At 40.6% G+C, this 13,366-nt stretch overlaps 1 protein-coding gene across 2 annotated transcripts in view; it reads right to left on the minus strand.

Annotated features, from left to right (window-relative positions):
- RALYL (RALY RNA binding protein like) overlaps positions 1–13,366 on the minus strand; it is an 832,089-nt gene that overhangs the window by 258,281 nt on the left and 560,442 nt on the right. The window lies entirely within an intron of this gene.

The raw sequence follows: 13,366 nt of genomic DNA on the forward strand, positions 1-13,366 counted from the left end.
TGTGTGTGTGTGTGTGTGTGTGTGTGTGTGTGTGTGTGTGTGTAACACATTCAGGCTGTTTTCTAACAGCCAGGGAAGCCCCCAGGTGTTGTGCATGGTAAGCACACTTGCTAATGGAAAGCTTGGAGGTTGTCTTCCACCCAGAGGTGCCTTGGACCATGGGCTCTTCCTCCACATCAGCCACAGAACCCCTGAGGGAGCGTGATTCTACACGGGGTCTTTGTGCCTCAGAATCAACTACACAACAGCGGAGGCTAAGAACTGAAGATCTCAACTTAGGACACTTCTTCCTAGAAAGAGTATTTCAGAGGCAAAATATTTTTATACTCAATGAATTCACGTCATAGTCCCAGATCTCAGGAAGGACATTTCTACAAGTTTTGAGTAGCACTCCCAGCAAGCTTCTTTGGCTTTAGGCTAATGATCGTCATTATGTACTAAGGCTCTTTGTCAAAGACCACTATGGATAGACACGTCATAGCATGAAGCATTTGTACTTATGCTACACAAAACCGGATCCTTTGGGTAAACTTTCCTTGTGTTTTCTTCAATATTCAAGTGAAAACATTTAAGGAGAAAATACACAGGCCAGCCTGGCCTCTATAAAATGCACTAATACCGTGAACATCTCAAGTGTCTAATTTTTCTCTGTTCCACCTTCTAATCACATACAACAGCACATGCGCATCGGCTTGTGTATCTCCTCACATGAGAACATAAGCTTCCGGAAGAGAGAACTTTATTTTACTCAGAGCTCTCTGTCTAGAGGTCAGATAATTGCAGCGCACAATGTAGGTCTCTAGTAGTATTTGCCGAATGAATGACTATTAAGGAATAAATGTAAATTGTGAAGGCAGTACAACCACACGATATCATTGATAAATCCAGGCAATTTTCCAATGCACTGGCTGGTTGTGGACGTGGTCATTTGTCCTCCAGTTGGCTCGGACTCAGGAGGACTAGTCCTGGGCCAACTTGAGGACGGCTGCCATGTTTGAGGCCATTGCTGTGGATATTCAGTCAGCGTCTCAAAAACGAGGGGCTTCTCTCCCAGCACTAGACCAGAAAATATTCTGTTATGCAGCAAAGGGTTGTCGGTGGCTCATGTTTGAAACCAGCCCCCAGGCCTTCCTTTTTAGTCTACCTTAGTCTGGAAGCTTCCCTGACACCTGTTCCACACAGGTGACCCTGCTGGTGTGAAATCCTCGTGGCGTGGCCTTGGACAGCAAGGCCATTCACAAGCCATTGCAATGACATCAGCCGTGAAAGTGCCGAAGAAAACGCCTGGAGCTTATTAAAAATAACACAAACTCCCCAAGCCCTAAACTAACATAACCTAAGGTAAAACTTGACTCGGTGCTTCTATCGTTTGATCGCAAGGTTCATTTGAATGCGTTAACGGATTTGGATGCAAATGTACATGCTCATGGGTATGAAGATAAATCTTAAATGTACAGAACAAAATCACAGCCAATCAGCAGTCTCTCCTTTATAAAACGTATTTACTACTTACCCAGACAGTCATGCCCTAAGAACAAGAGCGAGCATGTCTACAGTGATGGCTATAATCTAACAAAATTAAAATAGTTTGTCTGATAGGTGAAACATATGTTGGTGATATGAACATAAAGGATGTTGATGATTATTAGGAAGAAACAAGCTAATGATACTAACTTTAGTATGATTCCATCGTACAATCATATTAATAATTTTTCTATTTTCACACTGTTCACACTACATGATCTATAACATCAATCTGAACAATTTTAGAAAAGGGATGCACATTTAATTAGCTTCATTCACATATGTAACAGCCTTTTGACACACATAAACCCGTTGTCACACATGCACATGAAAACAATATCGTGACTGTTCCTTTTCAGTGGGGAACACAGTTTTACTCTTCCACCTGGGGCTGGATTCTGCAGGCTCCAATTAGAGACTTATTTCAGATGAATCTTCCATTGCATTATGGTCCTGTCTCAGACGATATTGTGCGTCTACACTTGAATTTTATCTCTAGGTTGAGAACTCTGAATCCTGGAGGACTTCAGGGACCAAAATTGGGGGCCTAAGACAATCCTGCTGAATGAAGGCAGTCATACAAGGAGGAAGTAAGGGACAGAAGATAGGGGAAAGAATGGGGCGTTAGTAAAGGCAGAAGCAGGGACCTTTGCTCTGCATCATGGGGAGAAGAGTGTATTTCAAGAACACATTACTGTTTTATGAACAAATCATCTCTCCCTACTTTCTAAAAGATTTCTTCAGCTCATAGTGGGCTTAAGTGGAGAGCAAATGTCTTGAGAATGATGAGGGCAATGGATGTACAAATGTGCTTGACACAATGGATGCATGTCTGGATTGTGATAAGAATGTATGAGCCCCCAATAAAATGATTTAAAAAAATTTTTTAAATAAAAAAAATTCTTCAAGATCATCTGGATTCTAGCAAGAAAGGTTTCAGGTAAGTTCACATTATACACAATATGAAATTTTCAAAAAATTAAATATAAATATACATTTTCAAAAGGTGATTGGATAGAAGGTAAGGAACAGAAAATACATTTGAAGAGAATGGGCAGAAACCACAGTCTTCTTTTCCAAACCTCCTCTTCATGGTTTCTGTACAGGGTACATTTATTTTATCTTCAGAATCAACAATCAGCCTATAAGGTCAGAGGACAAAAGAATGCTCAGGGCTGAACAAAATATTTCCCCTCATTCACTAGAGTCTGGCTTCCTTTAATGGATCTCAACGTTCATCCGCAGGAAAGAATCTAAACCTAGTGGAGTGGTGGCAAATTCGAATGGATGCATTTTCAACTAAAATCAAAGGGTCATATCCATGTTTTTGCTTCCTTTGATGGAAGGAACCTGTGAGAAATAAAAGTGGGTCAAGTAAGAGAAACTTTATTTTAAAGTAAGAGGAGCAATCAGAAGGCAAAAAGGAGAGAGTGCAGGAGAATAAGAGAGGAGGAGGGAAGGGAAGGGAGAAGGCGGCGGAATGACGGTGCGGTGAGCGCTGTGCAAGCTACACAGCATCTCATACAACCTTCACAGCCGTTCTTCCACTTAGGGATCCTGACGCCCACTTCAGAAACAGAACTTCAGCCAAATGAAGACAACCACATGTAATATTCAGCAATTTTTTTTTTCTTTGTTGGGTTGAGAACATTTTATGGAGGACTACACCGATGTGACTTTAGGGTTGCCAAGGGGTGATGCCCTTGGGGACTGCTGCAGGAGATGATCTAAAAGGGGGCACTGAAGTGTCCCCAGCAATACACTGACATCAAAGAAATCGTGTTTGATGGAATCCATCACAGGGAGAGAAGAGGGTGTAGTTTAGGAAAAGCTAACATCGGAGTGGCCTGGGTAACACTGTCAATTCCACAGCTTGCCCAAGGAAACTGCTTAGATATAAAATATGTTGTTACAGAATATGGAAAAAAATAGGTCATATATTGCCCGTAATTAATCTGTACTTTTCTTCCTGATCGCCTCTCTCCTTTGAATCCTTCCCTTCTGGGAAAGTATCTCACCACAGTAAATGAGTATTGTTTATAACCAGATGTGGCCCGCTAAATATTAAAAAAATAAAAAGGGACAGTCACTCTGCATTTGACCCTAGAAGGGACCAAGAGTTGCTGGAAAGATGGCACCAGACCAACTCGGACAACGCTGATATCTCTCCTACATTTGCATCTCTGTCAGTGCATCTCTCTCTGTGGGTGTCCCTTAATCATTTATTTTCTTCCCTCCTCTCTCCTCTTCCACATTCTGCCCCCTCTCACCAACTCCCTGAAACCATCTAAAGTCTGTTCTTTTCCTGTGAAAACCATTTTTCTTTTATAAGAATAGTACCACACAGTCTTTGTCTATAAGGGCCGGAACAACTTTGGTGAGCATAATGTCTTCCAAGCCTGCCCATATCATGATGTGCTTGACAGTCTCATCACTGTTCTTTCAGGATGCACAACATTCCAATGTACGCGTAGACTCAGAAAACATTTGAAAGGGAGACATCCAACAAGTCAACAACCCCGCTCTACTGCATGCTCATGACCCTTCTTCAGAAATCTGTCTCCCTGGTGTATACATGTAAAACTGGGAATTCACCTGTTCCCCCCCGCCCCCCCCCTCACCAAATGGTTGCTTTGGTGACTCTAGTCCTTGCCTGTTCTTTGCTTGATCAACCAAAGTGAAGCTTCTCCCTTTCCCTTTCACCCAATCGTTGTCTGTGTTTCTCAGCTGGAGAGCTGGGTTCCTAAGGCATTCCAGGATTGGTATTTAGGTGCTGGAGTTTCTGGGTGGTACAAATGGTTAATGTACTCAGCTGCTAATTGAAAAGCTGGAGGTTTGAGTCCGACAAGAGGCAATTTGGAAGAAAGGCCTCATGTCCTACTTATAAAATTTCCATCATTGAAAGCCACATATGAAGTGTCTGAGACTTGGAATTGGAACCGATTACAAGGATCTATATGTGACCTCCCTGGGGGATGGACAACAGAAAAGTGGGGGAAGGGAGACGTCGAACAGGGTAAGATATGACAATATAATAATTTATAAACTATCAAGGGCTCATGAGGGAGGGGGGAAGGGGAGGGAGGGGAAAAATGAGGACCTGATGCCGAGGGCTTAAGTGGAGAGCAAATGTTTTGAGAATGATGAGGGCAATGAATGTACAAATGTGCTTTACACAATTGATGTATGTATGGATTGGGATAAGAGTTGTATGAGCCCCTAATAAAATGATTTAAAAAAAAAGAACTATTTTTTTTCACTAGGTGCTAGGCTATCTTTGAGAATTTTATTTCACTGAAGGTCAAAAATAATCCGATGATAGAGGTATTATTAGTTGTATTGTCTTTATTTTATACAGGGCAGAGTTTAGTCCTAATAAGTTGGAATCAACTCCATGGCAGTGAGGGGTTTGTTGATTTTTGGCTGGAGGGGGGTGGGGGAGCGGGAAGGGGCTGTCTAAGAGAACAAGCGTTAGTGCCCTGCTTTGTAATTGGCTGAACTTTCCAGAGAGCCAGGCCACTATATTGGCTGGAGGTGGGTTAGGAGATGGGAGCTCAGGTGGATGTGGTTTTATAACAATGAATGATGCTAACTTGCCTTCCAGGAGGAGCGGATGTAATGAATTGCAGACTTCCAGATTGCTTGTTGGAATATTGACAGTTCAAACTAGATCGGACTCATTTGGGACAACAGAAGTTTTTCTGTTCTCCAATGGTGGTGAATTCCTGGTCATAGGACAGGACTTCAAAAAGTTACCCACAGTTTACAACAGGTTATCCATGGTTAATGGAAAGTTATCCATAACTAGCCTTCCTCTTACATCCTTCTTATAACTTATTACATGTATAGATGTGGTCTTTCATTACCCTTCCATTATTGTTCAATTCTAATTTCCCATGAACTTTTGAAGCCTGCCTTATACATGTCACCTGATTCTCCGACCTGCAAACCTCTCTACCCAAGGATTATCTAAAGAATATAAATAGCATCAACATATTACCTGGTCCAGAATTCTGACATCCTTAGCTGATTTTAAATGGAAATACCTGTTGATTTTCATAAAACTTCCTAGAGTTTTATCAAAACACAGTCTGTAAATGTCATAGATTTGTGTAACTTGAACTGTATGATAACTGCATTTCAGATAGTTATAAAATAATAAAGTATTAAAGCTAGAAAAGTGTAGCAAAGCTATGTTGTACATCCTCTACAGGTCTGCCTTACAAGTTTGGAGAAGGGAGAACTGAAGGGACCAGAGGTGAGTGACCACAGGCAATCTACACCCAGCTATGTCCAGTGGGCATTTAAATCTAAAACTCCCAAATGTTCCTTCTAAACACCCAATCTCACAAAGGATTTCCTTAAATGATATGAGCCATACCCCAGTATTTCTCAACGTTGAAAAGAAATTTACCCACAGGTCACCTTTCTCCACGTCGTTCTTATCACTTAACCCCACGATGTGCAGGTACGGATTTTCACTCACCCTTCACTACCCGTCATGTCAGCTGCCCTGACGTAGCTCTTGTGCTTCCTTCTTCTCACTAAGGGGAGCTCTTCCTTCTTCATGAAGACACCTCCCCCTTGTACAGCCCCTACAGTTTGTCGACCTCGTCCTTTCTCATCAATGACATGATAGAGTAATTTTTAATTCCAGAGCAATCATCGATCCATTTTTCAAACATTAAACAAACAAACTCTAAACCTTCAGCGCATGTCTCTTTTAAGTGACTGATTTGTTCTATTGCCAAATGCCCCTGGAGCTAGAATCACATTTCTTTGTCCAAAGTAAGCAGCTCTCCTGGCAGTGGGTAATCTAATGACAGCCAAATTGTCCAAGGGGTATCTTGTTCAAAAACACCTCTTGCATATTCACTTCATTTTACGAATGAATATTTTGCGGAATAGGAGGAGATCTAAAATTTCCTAAAGTTCAACAATGGTTTTGTCTGTAATATTGATTATAAGTAGAGAAAATAATTTTAGGTACTTTCTTTATACGCTATATTTATTTATTTATGTAATAAATTCTTTGTTCTTGTGAGCATAATGACTAAATAAATCAATTTTGTATTCTTACATTTTGTTCATTAATTTAAAAAATATATCTTGAAGAGGTTTTCTTAAAGTTTTTCCCCAAAAAACTGATAATTGGGTTTTATTATTGTCTCTCTTCAGTTCTTTGTACTTCCTCCTGTTTTTTAATGCTTTAATATCAACAAGTCTTTGAAATCAGTACGTTTTTGAAATAGTTACTACTTACAAGAATTAAATACAGCTAATGTACGTCTCCTTTCTAATTCCCATTTTTACAATTGGTCTATTTTCACTACACCTTCTTATTGGCAATTGGCTCTGAGCTTTCTCCATTTTAATGCTTCCCCGCTCTTTGAATGATATTGGTCTTATCTGAGTTCTGTCTTCTTCACCTTAAATTTAATTACTAAAATTCATTTTATTTTCTTAGTTGTCTTACTGTCTCATTGGAGTTTGTAGAATTTTGCATTGTATCAAGAGAAATGGATTTCTACATAAAAAATGACATCCTTTATGTACATCCAAATGATTAGTGGTTACTACAAGTTATTAAAGTTGGACATTGAATCAGGAAGATCAAAGGATAATAGATGCATTTGAATTATGGTACTGAGGAAGAATATTGAAAGTACCAGGAAGTGCCAAAAGAATAAACAAATATATCTGCAAAGACGTACAGCCAGACTTCTCCTTAGTGGCAAGGATGAAGAGACCTTATCTCACATATTTTGGACTTGCTATCAGAAAAGACCAGTCCTTGGGGAAGGACAACATGCTTAGGAAGGTGGAGGGGCAATGAAAAAGAGGAAGACCCTGGACAAGATGGCTTGACACAGAGGCTGTAACAATGACCTCAAGCATAAGAACAATGGTGAGGACGATGCAGGACCAGGCAGTGTTTCATTCTGTTGTACAAAGTGTCCCAATGAGGTGAGACCAACTTGACAGCACCTGACAACAACAACAATAGTTGTAACAGTGGCGGGACTAAATCATATATAAGTAAGCTTGAATTTCCTGGAGATGGTAATTAAAAGCCTGAAGTTAATTATGCCTGTGTAAATAGTTTACTTCCCTTCAACTTATTTCAACACATATTAGTATGTGCACAGTAAAATGTAAGTCAACGCTATACGTACAGAGACACAGAGTCTCTCTAAGGCAGCGGTTCTCAACCTGTGGGTCGCGACCCCTTTGGGGGTTGAATGACCCTTTCACAGGGGTCGCCAGATTCATAACAGTAGCAAAATGACAGTTATGAAGTAGCAATGACAATAATTTTATGGTTGGGGAGTCACTGCAACATGGGGAACTGTATTAAAGGGTCGCGGCATTAGGAAGGTGGAGAACCACTGCTCTCAGGAAATGCTGTTAGTTGTCTTCAAGTTTATTTAGACTCATGGAGTGCCACGTGTACAAAGAATTGTTCCACAGGGTTTTAAAGGATGAGATAATCACATGCAAATGTACTATTATCTATAAGGGGAGCCCTGGAGGCCGAGCAGGTTATTCCTTGGGCTGTTAACCACAAGGTCAGCAGTTCAAATACACCAGTTTCTCTGAGGGAGAAAGATGGAGTTTTCTGCTCCCTTGAAGACTTATGGTTTGAAAACCCAAAGGGGCAATCCCATGGGAATGCTATGAGACCAAAGTGGCACAATGGCAGCGGTGTTCCTGGTTACTGTTGCTGCTGTTTGGCATTATTGGTAATAAATTAGCTCACAGATACATGGGCACCTATCATAATTGATTGGAAGTCAGCATGGTGTGGGAGAATTCCTGTTGTGTGTGTGCACTTTTTTAATATATAAAGAACACTTTTATACAAGGAGATCTTTTATATATAAAGATCACTTTCCTAGGCGCTCACAACTCTGATTCAGACACAATGCCTCAGACATGTCTCAGAACATACTGTGTTCTGAAGTAAAGGAAGACAAACTACTGAATGAGTTTAAGGGAGAAAATGGTGAGAAGCCAGAGCTTGAAAAGTGACATTATTTCTCCTGATTTATGAAAACAAGATGAGTCATCTCACTGAAACACAATTTACAAAATAATTACCAAATGCTCTATCAGCCACCTATATTTATCTCGTCACAGAGATGTGAGCTGGAGAGGCAGTATATCTAGGATGTGAGAAGATGAGTCAGGCTTTAGTGGGCAGGTTGAAGCTGGAGACAAGTCATAATAAGCAGAGAAAACTTGGTACACATGGTCCCTAGTAAATGGACATTGTATTTTGACTCATTGTGACTTTATGTAGCAGAGCCCTGGTAGCATAGTGGTTACACATTGGGCTGCGATGTACAAGGTCTGTAGTTCAAAACCACCAGCTGCTCTTCAGAAGAAAAATTGGGCGTTCTACTTCCATAAAGAATGACAGTGTCAGAAGCTCTCAGCAGGGAGTCTGTTCTGCCCTACAGGATCCCTGCAGGCAGGCAATCACTCAACTGGAGTGTGTGTGTGTGTGTGTGTGTGTTCACGTGACAGGGAAGGAGTGCCGCACAGCATTTTCTAGGCTGTCACCGTCATTGTTGTTTATCCTCCTGAGCAGTTGTGAGGGATCAAATTGCCAACCGAAATCTCCAGGTAGAAGTCAATGCCAGGCGTCATTCTTGAACACGGAGCGGGTTTCTGGAGCTCTGAGTTTCTCGCTCTTTTTTCTTTGACGGACTCCATCTGCAGGTCCTGTAAAAGTTGCTGTGAGCAGGTTATGAGGGCTGCATTCTTACACCCCTACACTTCAAATTTGGGGGATTGTGAGGAATTTCCTTAGGCTCACACATATGAACCCACACCCAGTGAGCTTTGAACGTGTGGCATATTAAAATAGCCGATGTAATTTTTAATTTCTTCCCCTTTGAAAGATAATGTGTTTTGGGTTCTACTCCTATGCGCTGCCGCATTTTCAGTGTTTGGCCAGCTCAGACGAATGCCGGCGCAGGAACAGGACAGACAACTTGAGTTGGATCAAGGGAAAAGAACACCTGGGCAGAGGATGAGGACCTCAGGAACAGGCTGCCTAGCACATGCGTCCCATCCCATAATAAGTGATAATACCCCAACCAGAAGTCTTTGCCAAAATCCCTACTCTGAACACTTGTTCATGTGCACCCAATTACCATAATTCCACCGATGTGAGCTCATTTCCAGGAATGATCTGTCTCCTTTCATGAATAAACATAATGTCCTTCCACCTACACTCCCTTAAAAACCTCTCCGTTCCTCTCGCTCAGTGAGATGTGGTCTGTGTTGTCTTAGGCTCTTCTGTCTCGCACCTTGCAAGATGCTTCTCCATCCAACACACCTTTTCACAGTTCCCGCTAACAAATCTTTTTGATTGGTCAGTAAGTTGGGCTACCTGCTTTGTTAGTCTTAGTGAGGAAAAAAATTTCAATTGCCAGCTTACTCTTGTAACTGCTCTGAATTTGTTTTTTTCCTGGACTCTGAACTGGGATATCTAGTTTACTCTTTCTATCCTAACCGTTTCCTTATGCTGTGTTTTCTTTATATAAAATTCTACTTTCTTGTATACATGGCTATGAGTATGGGGAAGTCACTTTAAATTCTTTCCTTTCTTTTCTTTTATTAATCATTTTATTAGGGGTTCTTACAGCTCTTATAACAATCCATACCTCAGTTATATCAAGCACATTTGCTATCATTTTCAAAACATTTGCTATCATTTTCAAAACATTTTCTTTCTACTTGCGCCCTTGGTATCAGCTCCTCTTTTTTCCCTCCCCACCCTCCCATTCTCGTGACCCTTTGAAAAGTTATAAATTATTATTATTTTCATATCTTACTGGTCTGCTGTCTCCCTTCACCTACATTTCTGTTATTCAATCTCCTGGAGGGAGGTTATACATCAATCTTTGGGATCAACTCCCCTTTTCCCACCCTTCTTCCCCAACCTTCTCCCTACCCTCATGGTATCACTACTCCCATTATTGTTACTCAGGAGATTATTGTCTTGGATTGAGTTCTTATCTGTACCCATGTACACGCTCCTGTCTAGCCAGATTTTTAAGGTAGAACTAGGGTCATGATAGTGGGTGGGAGGAAGCAATAAACAACTAGAGGAATGCTGTGTGTTTCTTGGTGCTATGCTGCACCCTGGCTGGCTCGTCCCTTCCTTGTGACCCTTCTGTGAAGCGATGTCCAATTGTCTACAGATGGGGTTTGGGTCAACACTCTGAGCCCCCTCGCTCGAATTGATATGATTGTTTTGGGTCTACTTACACCTGATACGTGATCCGATTGATAACTGTGATCACACAGGCTGGTGTGCTTCTTCCATGTGGGCTTTACTGCTTCCCTGCAAGATGGCCCCTTGTTTAACTTCAAGACAGACACTATCTCTAATAGTCAGGCACCATAAGCTTTCTTCACCATATTTACTTATGCACCCATTTTGACTTCAGCGATCATGTCAGGAAAGTGAGCATCACAGAATGCTAGGTCATTAGAACAAAGTGTTCTTGCATTGAGTAGAGGCCCAATGTTCATCTGCTGCCTTGATGCTTAAGATATGAATATTTGTATATAGACCTATATCCATATTCTTATATATTAATATATATTTACATATACACATGCCTATATTTATACCTCTATAAATGTCTTTTGCCTCCTCGTTCTTTCCTCTATTTTCTTTTACTTTCCTCCTGTCCCGTAATCATGCTTGACCATTCGGCCCTCATTCCTCTAGGCTACAGTGCACTTGATCGAACCCCACTAGACATTCTACACCCTCCTTGCTTTTGATTTTAGATCTCTTGTTTTTCCCTGTCCGTGGGTTTTTTGGCTGCCCCTCCCTTTTCCCCACTCCCAACTCTCCCCTGTCCCCTAAGAACCATTGGTCCCGTTGTTTTCTCCTTGGGATTGTTGATCTTGCCCATATTATATAAATACACATAAATACACAATTGATGTATGTATGGATTGTGATAAGAGTTGTATGAGCCCCTAATAAAATAATTAAAAAATTTAAAAAAAAAAGGAAGAAGAAAGAGAAAACAAACAAATAAATAAGCCAGCCTGTAAATAGTTCCAGCTCTGTCTGCTGACCCTTATGCAGGTTTTCCAGTGGAGTCTGATGAGGTCCCACAGCTGCCCTCTGAGTCTGAAGTATTTGGGGGATTATTCAGGGACTTCACTGCTTTGCTCCGCTTGCTGCTCCATTGCGCTGCCTTAGTATTTCACCCATTTGTGTGTGTGTGTGTGTGTGTGTGTGTGTGTGTGTCTGGCACAATTCCTGCACTGTCTCCAATGTTGTTCCCTGTAGCACTTATTGGTGCGAGGCAGGAAACAAACACAAGATGCTACAAAAGCTGAGCTCCGGAATTTGGTAGTTTACTGTGTGATACCTTGGATTTTCTGGGTTGGGACCGTGTATTATAATTTTGCATCCTCATCCCTAGAGTCCTTCAAAATTAGCGTCATAGGTAAGCCATGTATTAAATACATATGAGGTATTTTAATTAAAAAGCGCTCACTGATTAGAGAAGCTGACTAGAATCATAAAAAATGAACAACTATGAAGTGTTTCCTTTGCACCCTGTGTTTCAGTCATATTACTTATGCTATCTTAAAACAACCATGTGAAATAGGAGTCACCACCTCATTTCACAGATGAAGAAACTGAGGGTCAAGCCACAAAACTGGGAATTTGAGTTCATGTTAATGGCGTGGGACAATCATGCTCAATTCATGAAACACAAGCACATATATTGAACATATCAGAAAAATTCAGAAAACAGAGAACAATACAATTTGGATTTCTGAGGCTTCCATTATTTATACTGGAACATACATGCTTTTAAAGTGTGAGACAAAGAGAAGAATAATGTGATATATGGGATTTCAATAGAGATGATATTCTCATGGTCACCCACCCTAGGATTCCCAAGCTGCATGTATAAGAAACCTGAAGATAACCACATAATGGCACAATTGGACATTAATCAATGTAGGAAGGTCATTGAAATGATATATTTGCATTACTCTGAATTCCACTGTGGTTTTTAGACGATGTCCTTCTCGGAAAAGAATAGAGTGGGTTATGGGAATTTCCAAATAAAATAGATGCATCATGTGAGAAGATAAATAAAATTTATCAGTCTATTCTGTCTGTATTGGGGTAGACATTACAATGGCTTGTTTATGGTTTAAAAAGGCAAAATTACATGAAACAGGCAGAAGCCAAACTAAGGTTTGTATTCTTTATGGACTTTTAAAATGAAATATTGCCAAAGTATGTTTCCATTTTATAGACCACATTTGGCATGAAAAAACATTGAGGATATATAAAAATGTCTATTCCAATAGTCCTAATCATTTCTGAGTAAATTGTGCAAAAAATATCTTGTCTATATTAATAGAATTCACTTCAACCTGTCTACAAAAGTAGAATGCACAGCAATCTTGTCCTCCTAATTCCTTTCCTGCTCATATTGAGCTATAATTACCACATTGATGAGCTACTTCAGCCTGCTGAGTTGAATAGAATGAATTTCAGGTATAATTTAGCATTACATAGCCCAGGGGTATTTCAGGAACCCATCTCCAATCCTGATTCTATGTGTATTTGTATCCGCTAAAGGGCCCCAACCACCTGGCTATCTCTGACCTCGTTCGCATATGTGTTTCAAAGACAACGATTTGAATAAACTCTGCATCTGCCATTACCAGCACAGCAGTATGCGAACAGTAAATATGGAAATGAAATTCATGATTCTCTTACCATTATAAAAACCATTTTGAGATGTTTACTTAAATGGCCTTAGATACAGAAACTGGA

The sequence above is a fragment of the Echinops telfairi genome, unplaced genomic scaffold, assembly GCF_000313985.2.
Source record: "Echinops telfairi isolate 266 unplaced genomic scaffold, ASM31398v2 ScPeMD7_1;HRSCAF=3_0, whole genome shotgun sequence".
NCBI lineage: Eukaryota > Metazoa > Chordata > Mammalia > Afrosoricida > Tenrecidae > Echinops > Echinops telfairi.